The 13,272-nt window shown below is 51.7% G+C and overlaps 1 pseudogene; it reads left to right on the top strand.

The window, feature by feature from the left end:
- Window positions 1-13,272, top strand: part of LOC139256522 (zinc finger protein 850-like) — a 511,041-nt pseudogene that overhangs the window by 197,327 nt on the left and 300,442 nt on the right.

Below are 13,272 nucleotides of genomic sequence, written 5' to 3'. Positions count from 1 at the left end.
GGAAGTGGAGCTGAGCCCATGATGAGATCAGCCATGATCTTATTGAATGGGGGAGCAGGCCCGATGGGTCAAATGGCCTACTCCTGCTCCTATTTCTTATCTTATGTTAACTGACCCCAGCCAGAGTCAGCACCCTCTGGGATTGAGCGAGAGAGAGGGAAGTCAGTGAGTGTAGAACTGAACCCAGCCAGAGTCAGTACCTCCAGGGGAGGGGAACCAGTGAGTGTAGAACTGAACCCAGCCAGAGTTGTTGATGATAATTGGGAGCGGAGGACGAGCTGCCTTCAGACGTGTGACATGTTTGAATTTCAGGACCGGGACGGGGAAGAGTGAATGGGGAGGGGATTTACAGCTTTGGAGGAACAAGAGAGGAAAGAATGTTACATACAATCTAAAATTATCAGTTGTGAATTAATGTCGTTTACTTGCAGTAATGATTTTTGTAAACTCCTTTTCCAGGGTATTCGAATTTGCAGACGAGAAAATCAAACCAAACATCACGTCAAAATCTGACGGAATCACTCGATTCATCACGACCTGAATATTATCGGCCTTTGAAAGTGGAAGGAGAAATGTTTGTTTGTTCTGTCTGTGGGAAAAGATTTCAACATCAGTGTGACTGGAAAAGCACCGAGACACACACACCTGAGTGAGTGTTCCTGTGTACTAACTGTGGAAAGAGCTTTAACCAGTTACACAGGCTGAAAAAATGTCGCATGATTGACAGCGGGGAGAAACTGTAAACGTGTTCTGTGTGTGGACCAGGCTTCAACTGATCATCCAACCTGGAGAGACACAAGGACACCTGCACCATGGAGAAACCGTGGGAATGTGGGGACTATAGAAAGAGATTCAATTACCCATCTGAGCTGGAAGTTCATCGGCGCACTCACACTGGGGAGAGAACATTTACTTGCTCTGAGTGTGGGAAGGGATTCACTCGGTCATCCCACCTGCTGGAACACCAGCGAGTTCACACTGGGGAGAGGCCGTTCACATGCTCCGACTGTGGGAAGGGATTCACTCAGTCATCCAACCTGCTGAAACACCAGCGAGTTCACACTGGGGAGAGGCTGTTCACCTGCTCTGAGTGTAGGAAGGGATTCACTCAGTCATCCGACCTGCTGAGACACCAGCGAGTTCACACTGGGGAGAGACCATTCACCTGCTCTCAGTGTGGGAAGGGATTCACTACTTCATCCCACCTGCTGAGGCACCAGCAAGTTCACACTGGGGAGTGACCGTTCACATGTTCCGTGTGTGGGAAGGGATTCACTCAGTCATCCAACGTGCTGACACACCAGCGAATTCACAAGTGACAGCAGGGTTTGGATTCTGCTGTTGTCCCAGACTGAATCGTGTCCATTCTGACTGTTGCTGTTGATTCTCCCTATAACTGGGCTAGAGGTTAATATTCTGGATATTTGACAAATTAATCAACGGGAAAATTGTCAGATAAAAAATAACGCTGATTGTGATTGCATCTCTAATTCACTCTTTAAAAAACATAAGAAATAGGAGCGGGAGTAGGCCATTGGCCACTTGAACCTGCCCTGCCATTTAATAAGATCACTTTCCTTCCCACTCCCCATAACCCTTCACTCCATTATTGCTCAAAAATCTGTCTATCCCCACTGTAAATATAGTCAGTGACCCAGTCTCCACAGCCCTCTGGGCGGAAAATTCCACCAATTTACGACACTCTCCTGAGAGTAGAAATTTCTCCTCATCTCAATTCTAAATCTCATATTTTTAAACTATGCCCCCTAGTTCTAGATTCCCTACAAGTGGAAACATCTTCTCTGCATCCACCTTGTCGAGTCCCCTCAGTATCACATGTTTCAATAAGATCACCTCTCATTCTTCTAAACTCCAATGAGTATAGGACCAACCTGCTTAACCTATCCCCATAAGTCAACCCCTTCATCTCAGGAATTAAACTAGTGAAGCTTCTCTGAACTGTCTCCAATGCAAGTATATCCCTCCTGAAATAAGGAGATGAAAATTATACGCAGTACTCCAGGTGTGGTGTCACCAATACCCTGTACAGTTGTAGTAGGACTTCCCTGCTTTTATACTCCATCCCCCTTGAAATAAAGGCCAACATTTCTATTGGCTTCATAATTGCTTGCTTTATCTGCATAATAACTTTTTGTGTTTCACACACAAGGACAACCAGGTCCCTCTGTACTGCAGCATTTTGTAATAGCTCTCCATTTAAATAATAAATTGTATTTTTATTTTTCCTGCCAAAGTGGATAGCCTCACACTTTCCCACATTATACTCAATCTGCCAAATATTAACCCACTCACTTAGCCTGTCTACATCTATTTGCAGATTGTTTGTGTCCTCCTCCAATTTGCTTTCCCATCCATCTTTCTATCATCAGCAAACTTGGTTACGTTACACTCAGTCCCTTCATTCAAGTCAATAATATAGATTGTAAATAGTTGAGGTCGATCCCTGTGACACCCCACTAGTCCCCGTTTGCCAACCGGAAAATGACCCATTTATCCCGACTCTCTGTCTTCTGTTAGTTAGCCCACCCTCTATCCATGCTAATATATTACCCCCAACCCCGTGAACTTTAATCTTGAGCAGTAAGCTTTAATATGGCACCTTATTGAAAGTCTTCTGGAAATCCAAATACACCACATCCACTGGTTCCCCCTTATCCACCCTGCTCGTTACATCCTCAAAGAACTCCAGCAAATTTGTCAAACATGATTTCCCTTTCATGATACCATGCTGACTCTGCTTGACTGTATTATGCTTTTCCAAATGTCCTGCTACTGTTTCCTTAACAATGGACTCCAGCTTTTTCCCACCAACAGATGCTGGGCTAACTAGTCTATAGTTTCCTGTTTTCTGTCTCCTTCCTTTTTTAAATAGCGGTGTTAAATTTGTGGTTTTCCAAACCGCTGGGACCTCCCCAGAATCCAGGGAGTTTTGGAAGATTACAACCAATGCATCCACTATCTCTGCAGCCACTTCTTTTAAGACCTTAGGATGCAGGCCATCAGGTCCAGGGGACTTCTCCACCTTTGGTCCAGGGGATTTGTCCACCTTTAGTCCCATTATTTTACCGAGTACTTTTTCTTTAGTGTCAGTGATAGTTTTAAGTTCCCCCTTCCTGATAGCCCCTTGATTATTATTGGGATGACTTTAGTATCTTCTACCTTTTAAGACCGACACAAAATATCAGAAGGGTTTTCAAATACTGAAAGCTGCAACAAATGCAGCTAAAGTTTGTTAAACAATTGACAATAAAATGAATTGAATCTGCAGGTTGGTTCTGGATTTCTCTGGGATGGAGCCAGACATGATGTGCCTTGAAATACCGCCGGTGTCCAGTAGATGACGCTGTCCCTCCATTAATTCAGACTGATTGGAGCGTGACTGCCCCCTGGAGGAATGAGGGCAGATCCGGGTCAGACACTGAACACACTGCACCCCACAGGGACATCACACACTGTCCCCGTCCCTGGGGCAGCTCAGGGTCAGACACTGTACCCCACAGGGACATCACACACTGCCCCCTCCCTGGTCAGACACGGAACATACTTCGCACTATAGGTGATGCACGAACTGCCCTGTCTCTGGGGGAGTCACTGCTGGAGGGAGCGCAGACAAAGGGGACTCCTCCCAACATTCTGGTCATGAATCCCGAGTCAGATTGATGCTGAATCCCCACATTCTGTGCTGCAGCCTGAGAAGCCACAGAGACCACGTGGGACCTCACAGACCCTGGAGAAGCCCCCCAGACCGCAGAGCTTTGAGCCACAGACCTGGGACACTGGGCCTCCACACCGGGGGAGTGATCACTCTGCTCCCCCAGACCCCCCATGTTAGCTCCACTGTCACTGTGAGCTGCGGGGAGTTACCTTTATCCCCAGCAACTCTCCTCCCCTGAAGATGCTGACTCTGGCTGGGTGCAGAAATACAAAAGGACACATTCAGGAAATGTGCCCCACTAACCGGGCATTGTACAGGACTGGAGCAGGCAACGCCTCGCTCAATTGTCCTGGTCCCAGACTGACCCAGATCCCCCTCACCCTCCCCTGTCCCAGGCCGCCCTCACCCTCCCCTGTCCCAGACCCCCCCCCTCACCCTCCCCTGTCCCAGACCCCCCCCCTCACCCTCCCCTGTCCCAGGCCGCCCTCACCCTCCCCTGTCCCAGGCCGCCCCCCCTCACCCTCCCCTGTCCCAGACCCCCCCCCTCACCCTCCCCTGACCCAGATCCCCCTCACCCTCCCCTGTCCCAGGCCGCCCCCCCTCACCCTCCCCTGTCCCAGACTCCCCCCCTCACCCTCCCCTGTCCCAGACCCCCCCCCCTCACCCTCCCCTGACCCAGATCCCCCTCACCCTCCCCTGTCCCAGGCCGCCCCCCCTCACCCTCCCCTGTCCCAGACCCCCCCCCTCACCCTCCCCTGTCCCAGACCCCCCCCTCACCCTCCCCTGTCCCAGACCCCCCCCCTCACCCTCCCCTGTCCCAGAACCCCCCCCTCACCCTCCCCTGTCCCAGACCCCCCCCCTCACCCTCCCCTGTCCCAGGCCGCCCCCCCTCACCCTCCCCTGTCCCAGACCCCCTCCCTCACCCTCCCCTGTCCCAGACCCCCCCCCTCACCCTCCCCTGTCCCAGACCCCCCCCCCTCACCCTCCCCTGTCCCAGACCCCCCCTCACCCTCCCCTGTCCCAGACCCCCCCTCACCCTCCCCTGTCCCAGACCCCCCCCCTCACCCTCCCCTGTCCCAGACCCCCCCCCTCACCCTCCCCTGTCCCAGACCCCCCCTCACCCTCCCCTGTCCCAGACCCCCCCCCTCACCCTCCCCTGTCCCAGACCCCCCCCCCTCACCCTCCCCTGTCCCAGACCCCCCCCCTCACCCTCCCCTGTCCCAGACCCCCCTCACCCTCCCCTGTCCCAGACCCCCCCCTCACCCTCCCCTGTCCCAGACCCCCCCCCCCTCACCCTCCCCTGTCCCAGACCCCCCCCCCTCACCCTCCCCTGTCCCAGGCCCCCCCCTCACCCTCCCCTGTCCCAGACCCCCCCCCTCACCCTCCCCTGTCCCAGACCCCCCCTTCACCCTCCCCTGTCCCAGACCCCCCCTCACCCTCCCCTGTCCCAGACCCCCCCCCTCACCCTCCCCTGTCCCAGACCCCCCCTTCACCCTCCCCTGTCCCAGAACCCCCCCTCACCCTCCCCTGTCCCAGACCCCCCCCCCCTCACCCTCCCCTGTCCCAGACCCCCCCTCACCCTCCCCTGTCCCAGAACCCCCCCTCACCCTCCCCTGTCCCAGAACCCCCCTCACCCTCCCCTGTCCCAGAACCCCCCTCACCCTCCCCTGTCCCAGAACCCCCCTCACCCTCCCCTGTCCCAGAACCCCCCTCACCCTCCCCTGTCCCAGAACCCCCCTCACCCTCCCCTGTCCCAGAACCCCCCTCACCCTCCCCTGTCCCAGACCCCCCCCTCTCCCTCCCCTGTCCCAGACCCCCCCCTCACCCTCCCCTGTCCCAGACCCCCCCCTCACCCTCCCCTGTCCCAGACCCCCCCCTCACCCTCCCCTGTCCCAGACCCCCCCCCTCACCCTCCCCTGTCCCAGGCCCCCCCCTCACCCTCCCCTGTCCCAGACCCCCCCTCACCCTCCCCTGTCCCAGCCCCCCCCCTCACCCTCCCCTGTCCCAGACCCTCCCCTGTCCCAGATCCCCCCCCTCACCCTCCCCTGTCCCAGACCCTCCCCTGTCCCAGACCCACCCCTCCCCCCCCCCTCTCTCCAGACTTCCTGAAAATTTTTGATAGAACAGCCCCTTGTGTGGCACTTTATCAGATCGAAGCCTAGAACATAAGAAATAGGAGCAGGAGTCGGCCATTTGGTCCCTTGCACCTGCTCTGCCATTCAACACGATCATGGCTGATCTGATCATGGACTCAGCTCCACTTGCTGCCGCTCCCCATATCCCTTTACTCCCTTATCGCTCAAAAATCTGACTATCTCCGTCTTAAATATATTCAATGACCCAGCCTCCACAGCCCTGGGGCAGAGAATTCCACAGATTTACTAACCTTAGAGAAGAAATTCCTCCTCATCTCAGTTTTAAATGGGCGGCCCTTATTCTGAGTTCTAGATTCCCCTATGAGTGGAAATATCCTCCCTGTCTCAAGCTTGTCGAGACCCCTCATTATCTTATATGTTTCTGAACTGCCTCCAATGCAACTATGTCCTGCTTTAAAAATGGAGACCAAAACTGTACGCAGTAGTCTTTAGGTGTGGCCTCACCAATAACCTGTACAGTTGTAGCAGGACTTCTCTGCTTTTATACTCTATCCCCCTTGCAATAAAGGCCAACATTCAATTTGCTTTCCTGATTAATTGCTGTAGCTGCAGATTAATTTGTTGTGTTTCATGCTCAAGGAGCCCCAGGTCCCTCTGTACTGCAGCATTTTGCAATTTGGCTTCATTTAAATAATAATTTGCTTTACTATTTTTTATGCCACAGTGGCTAACCTCACATTTTCCCACATTGTACTCTATCTGCCAAAAATTTGCCCATTCACTTATCCCTTTGCAGATTTCTTGTGTCCTCCTCACAAGTTGCTTCTGCACCCATCTTTGTATCATCAGCAAACTTGGCTACATTGCTACATTACACTCAGTCCTTTCATCCAATCATTAATACAGATTGTAAATATTTGAGGCCCCAGCACCGATCCCTGTGGCATCCCACTAGTTACTGTTTGCCTATTGGAAAATGACCCATTTCTCCCAACTCTCTTTTCTGTTAGTTATCCAATCCCCTATCCATGCTCATATATTACCCCCAACCCCGTGAGCTTTTATCTTGTGCCAGACCTCTTATGTGGCACTTTATTGAATGCCTTCTGGAAATTCTGCTCCACAATTCAATATGATCATGGCTGAACAGCCAAAAATCCAGGTGGTGCTTCTGACAAAGAAATCCAATGCTGGGCCCAGCAAGAGCAAGTAAAGTGGACAAGATTTAATCTAACAACACGTGGGTTCTTTTCAGAGCCACCCACAATGTAGTACCCTGGTTTAAGAAGGGAGAAAGGGATAGGCCGAGTAATTACAGGCCTGTCAGGCTAACCTGAGTGGTGGGAAAATTATTGGAAAAAATCCTGAAAGACAGGATAAATCTGCATTTGGAAAGGCAAGGATTAATTAGGGACAGTCAGCACGGATTTGTTAAGAGAAGATCGTGTTTGACTGACCTGATTGAATTATTTGAGGAGTTAACCAGCGGGGTCGATGAGGGTAATGTGTACAATGTAATGTAAATGGACTGTAGCAAAGCTTTTGATAAGGTCCCACATGGTAGACTGGTCACGAAGGTTAAAGCCCATGGGATACAGGGCAAAGTGGCAAGTTGGATCCAAAATTGGCTTGGAGGTAGGAAGCAAAGGGTAATGGTTGATGGATGTTTTTGTGACTGGAAGAATGTTTCCAGTGGGGTTCCGCAGGGCTCAGGACTGGGTCCCTTGCTTTTTGTGGTATATATCAACGATTTGGATTTGAATATAGGGAATATGATTAAGAAGTTTGCTGATGACACTAAAATTGGCTGTGTGGTTGATAATGAAGAGGAAAGTCATGGGCTGCAGGAGGATATCAATCTACTGGTCAGGTGGGCAGAGCAGTGGCAAATGGAATTTAAATCAGAGAAGTGTGAGGTGATGCACTTTGGGAGGGCTAATATGGTATACACATTAAGCGGTAGGCCATTTAATAGTGTAGATGACAAAGGGACCTTGGAGTGCTTGTCCACAGATCCCTGAAAGTAGCAGGCCAGGTGGATAAGGTGGTTAAGAAGACATACGGAATGGTTGCCTTTATTGGCCGAGGCATAGAATATAAGAGCAGGGAGGTTATGCTTAAGTTGTATAATACTTTGGTTAGGCCACAGCTAGAGTACTGCGTGCAGTTCTGGTCACCGTATTATAGGAAGGACGTGATTGTACTAGAGACGGTGCAGAGGAGATTTACAAGGATGCTGCCTGGAATGGAGAATCTTAGTTATGAGGACAGATTGGATAGACTGGGTTTGTTCTCATTGGAACAGAGGAGCTTGAGAGGAGACCTCATCGAGGTGTACAAAATATTGAGAAGCCTGGACATAGTGGATAGTAAGGTTCTATTTCCATTGGTGGAGCGGTTATTACGAGGGGGCATAGTTTTAAGGTGGTTGGTGGAAGGTTTAGAGGGGATTTGAGGGGGGCTTCTTTACGCAGAGTGTTGTGGGGATCTGGAACTCGCTGCCTGGAAGAGTGGTGGATGCAGAAACCCTCACCACTTTTAAGAGATTGTTGGATGGGCACTTAAAGTGCAGTAACCTGCAGGGTTAGAGCTGGTAATTGGGAGTAGACTGGATGACCTTTTGTTGGACAGTGCAGATATAATGGTAAGTACTGCAGGAATAGAATACGGCCAGGGTGATCTCCTGGATTAGTGTCGATCACCTGGATGGGTTGGAGAGGAATTTTCCCAGATTTTTTCTCCCTAAATTGGCCTGGGGTTTTTATCTGGTTTTTGCCTCTCCCAGGAGATCACATGGCTCCAGTTGGGGTGGAGTGTAGAATGTTTCAGTGTAAGGGGTGTCGCAGTTGTGTGAGACAGACTGGTTGGGCTGGGTGCTCTTTGCCTTTCCGTCATTGTTCAGAGGTTTATATGTAACCTTTAGGGCTGCTGACCAAAGGCCGTGTGGCTCTTTGTCGACCAGCGCGGACACAATGGGTCGAAATGGCCTCCTTCTGCGCTGTAAATTTCTTTGTTTCTATGTCTATATCATCCCTCCTCACTGCTGTAACAACAACTCAGCTCATCTTCCTTATTCCTGAGACTTCTTGCATTGAGGTATATACCATTAAGCACTGCCAAACTCTGTTGTTGCTTTTCTAGCCTTTGTTTCCCCTGCCTTCCAAACTCACTGATGAATTTTCTGCTCCCATTTCCAAGCTTTGCTTCTCTCCCTTCTGAATCTACGCTCAGGTTCCCAACCCCTGCCAAGCAAGTTTAACCCCTCCCCAACAGCATTAGCAAAACCCCAGGGAGGATAATGTTACTGGCCCTGTTGAGGTGTTGTACAGTCCTTATAACCTTATCCGGCTTGTACAGTCCCCACCCCCTCAGGAATCTGGCTGTTCAAGCTCGCCCCTCAGAATGTCCTGCAGCCTCTCACTGACATCCTTGACCCTGGCACCAGGAAGACCATCCTGGAGTTATGTCAGCGGCCTGTCTGTTCCTGTAACTGTTGAAACCCCTTTCAATAATGCCTTTCTGACCCTGTACAGTTGAGCCACCCATGATGCCTTGGACTTGGTTCTGACTGTACTCCGAGGAACCACCAGTATAGAGAGTGAGATGCACTCCCTGCCTGGTCCTCCATGTTTGTCTGGCAGTCACCCATTCCATCTTTGCCTGCACACTCTTATGCTGTGAGGTGACGACCCCCTGTTCACGTAGCTCTCAGCCTCGCGGAGGAAACCCGGAGCTAGAGCTCCTCCAGATGACAACACTTGTTACACAAGTGGTTACTCCACAACAAGGTTTCATCTGTTTAAACAGAAACAACTGCACGGTGTTACTTCCTGATATAATCCCTGCTGTGTGTCCTGAATGGATCCATTTCACTACCAAACCTTGCAATGTTTGTTCCACCCCACAGGGTTCATCTGATTAAAGCCACAACACAAAGCTCCAGTTTCCTCCTGGAGTTTGAGAGACCAGCTTTAACAGTGGGGCAGAGTTTCAGCCAATGAGGCAGATCCGTGCTCAGCCCCGCCCACTGGGGACCACAAGCCACGCCCCTCACACACTCCGATTGGTTGTATGACCAACCACCCGCCCGGTCCTCCAGCTGCTCTCCCTATTGGTTGGGAGTGTTGTCAATCAGTCAGGCAGTGTAAGCTGAGCATGCGCGGTGGGTGAGAGATGGGCGGTGGGAGGGAGCGGGTTAATAAAGAACGCGTTTATTTGTGCTGCAAAAATGGCCACCGTGCTCCACCCTTTGTCTATGATTGGTCTCCTTGGAGGATAAGCCACACCCTGAGGTTTCATAGAAACATAGAAAATAGGTGCAGGAGTAGGCCATTCAGCCCTTCGAGCCTGCACCACCATTCAATAAGATCATGGCTGATCATTCCTTCAATACCCCTTTCCTGCTTTCTCTCCATACTCCTTGATCCCTTTAGCCGTAAGGGCCATATCTAACTCCCTCCAACACCACACAAGTGCCAGGCAATGACTATCTAAAATAATCGAGAGTCTAACCATCGCCCCTTGACATTCAACGGCATTACTATCACTGAATACTCCACCATCAACATCCTGGGGGTCACCATTGACCAGAAACTCAACTGGACCAGCCACACAAACACTGGCAACAAGAGCAGGCCAGCGGCCGGGCACCCCGCAGTGAGTGTCCCATCTCGTGACTCACCAAAGCCTTTCCACCATCTACAAGGCACAAGCCAGGAGCATGACGGAACACCACCCCCCACCTGGACGAGCGCAGCTCCAACAACACTCAAGAAACTCAACACCATCCAGGACAAAGCAGCCTGCCCGACCAGCACCCCATCCACCACCCCAAACACTCACTCCATCCATCACCGACGTACTGTGGCTGCAGTGAGTATCATCCACAAGATGCGCTGCAGCCATCCTGGTTAACCCTTGCCACTGGACCAAGACCTCGCTCTGCCAAGCCCGTGTGGTGGCTGGTGTGCAACGGCCACCCCACGTTAAAAAATCCACACACAGGCATCTTCCACCCTTCAGCATGTAGCTTAGGACCTGAAATATTAGGTCCTTCATTGAAACACCTGCGAACTCATCCCTTTTTGGCGTGGAAGCAAGTTATCCTCGATACGAGGGACCGCCTATGATGATGTTGAAGATGATGCACTGCAGCAACTCACCAAGGATTGTTCGGCACACCTCCCAAACCCGCGACCTCTAGCACCCAGAAGGACAACACCAGCAGGCGCATGGGAACACCACCACCTCCACGTTCCCCTCCAAGTCACACACCATCCCGACCCGGAACCACATCCTCGCTCCTCCATCGTCGGTGGATCAAAATCCCACAACTCCCTCCCCAACAGCACTGTGGGAGCACCTTCACCACACGGACCGTAGCGGTTCAAGAAGGCGGCTCACCACCACCTTCTCATGGGGCGACCAGGGATGGGCAACAAATGCCGGCCTGGCCAGTGAGGCCCACATCCCGGGAACAAATTTTTAAAAAAGTATTTCCAGCATTTTCTGTTTTTATTTGCTTCAAACATAATTGTCAGAGCTGCTGCCTTGTGGGCCCTCACTGGGAGCGGGCCAGGCAGGTTCTACAGGACTCAAGTTAATGGCAGCATAACCTGCTGATCTACAACTGTTTTAGTTGTGAACATTAAACAAGTACCTCCTGATTAAAGCATGAAGCTGGCCTGCAGTGCATGCTTAACAATGTCCTGTGAAGCTGGCCAGCCCCAGGGCATGACGTTCTGTTAAAGGAGCCTCACATTTTACACGTACAATTATTGTCTTGAGCTACTGACGGGAGAAAAACAAACCGCGATACAGAATTCCACAACATTAAAGCTGCATAAAGTCTGACAATTCCCACTGGGCAATGAGATAGGCAGTTTATAATTTAGCTGTGTCTAGCCCACAGAGGAATCCTTTATTCCAAATGTTTCCAGACAACAGGATACCTGGGATAACCAGAGTATTACAGCAATGCAGATTTACTGAAATCTAAATCATCGTTCAAACTGCTAACATCTACTTTAAACAGAATTGCTGTAGTCTCAGAAATAAAAACAGAAAACGCTGGAAACACTCAGCAGGTCAGGCAGTGGCTGTGGAGAGAGGAACTGAGTTAATGTTTCACAGATGCTGCCAGACCTGCTGATGTTTCCAGCATTTTGTGTTCTCATTTCAGAATTCCAGCACCGGTGGTATTTTTCTGCAGTCTGTACCTCTCACTCCTGTGCCTCTTTGTACTACATCAAAACCCAGTCATGTTCTTTCAATTCCTTTACACTTTATAGAATTATAATGAAACACTGAAATAGGCCCATTTGGCCCAACCAGTCTGTGTTGGTATTTATCCTCCACGTGAACAGTGGTCCTAACCCCATGTGTGCACTCTGTTTCACTGGAATGTGTAACTGGAACTGCCCATCCCAAGGTCTCACTGTCTTTGCAAATTATAACTTGATCCACTTTGACATCCTGAAGCGACAGAAGACAGAGCTCCCCAGAAGACAGCAAGGGCCTGCCAAAGTGCCTTACCCCAGTCCCAGTGCATGCCTCCCCCAGCCGAAGTGCCTTACCCCAGTCCCAGTGCATGCCTCCCCCAGCCAAAGTGCCTTACCCCAGTCCCAGTGCATGCCTCCCCCAGCCGAAGTGCCTTACCCCAGTCCCAGTGCATGCCTCCCGCAGCCAAAGTGCCTTACCCCAGTCCCAGTGCATCCCTCCCCCAGCCGAAGTGCCTTACCCCAGTCCCAGTGCATGCCTCCCGCAGCCAAACTGCCTTACCCCAGTCCCAGTGCATCCCTCCCCCAGCCGAAGTGCCTTACCCCAGTCCCAGTGCATGCCTCCCCCAGCCAAAGTGCCTTACCCCAGTCCCAGTGCATGCCTCCCCCAGCCAAAGTGCCTTACCCCAGTCCCAGTGCATGCCTCCCCCAGCCGAAGTGCCTTACCCCAGCCGAAGTGCCTTACCCCAGTCCCAGTGTATGCCTCCCCCAGCCAAAGTGCCTTACCCCAGTCCCAGTGCATCCCTCCCCCAGCCAAAGTGCCTTACCCCAGTCCCAGTGTATCCCTCCCCCAGCCGAAGTGCCTTACCCCAGTCCAAGTGCATGCCTCCCCCAGCCGAAGTGCCTTACCCCAGTCCCAGTGTATGCCTCCCCCAGCCGAAGTGCCTTACCCCAGTCCCAGTGTATGCCTCCCCCAGCCAAAGTGCCTTATCCCAGTCCAAGAGCATGCCACCCCCAGTCCTGCTTCTCAACAGCACCTGCATGGAATGTTTCGGGCTGGGAGGCGGGGCAGGGCTTGACATAAAGAACATAAGAAATAGGAGTAGGCCATAGGGCCCCTCCAGCCTGTTTCGTCGTTTAATAAGATCATGGCTGATCCGATCATGGACTCAGCTCCACTTCCCTGCCCGCTCCTCATATTCCCTTATCGGTTAAGAAACTGTCCATCTCTGTCTTAAATTTATTCAATGTCCCAGCTTCCACATCTCTGAGGGGGGCGGGG

This window comes from Pristiophorus japonicus, chromosome 3, assembly GCF_044704955.1.
Source record: "Pristiophorus japonicus isolate sPriJap1 chromosome 3, sPriJap1.hap1, whole genome shotgun sequence".
Classification (NCBI taxonomy): Eukaryota; Metazoa; Chordata; class Chondrichthyes; family Pristiophoridae; genus Pristiophorus; species Pristiophorus japonicus.
This window is presented reverse-complemented; position numbering and strand designations above follow the sequence as displayed.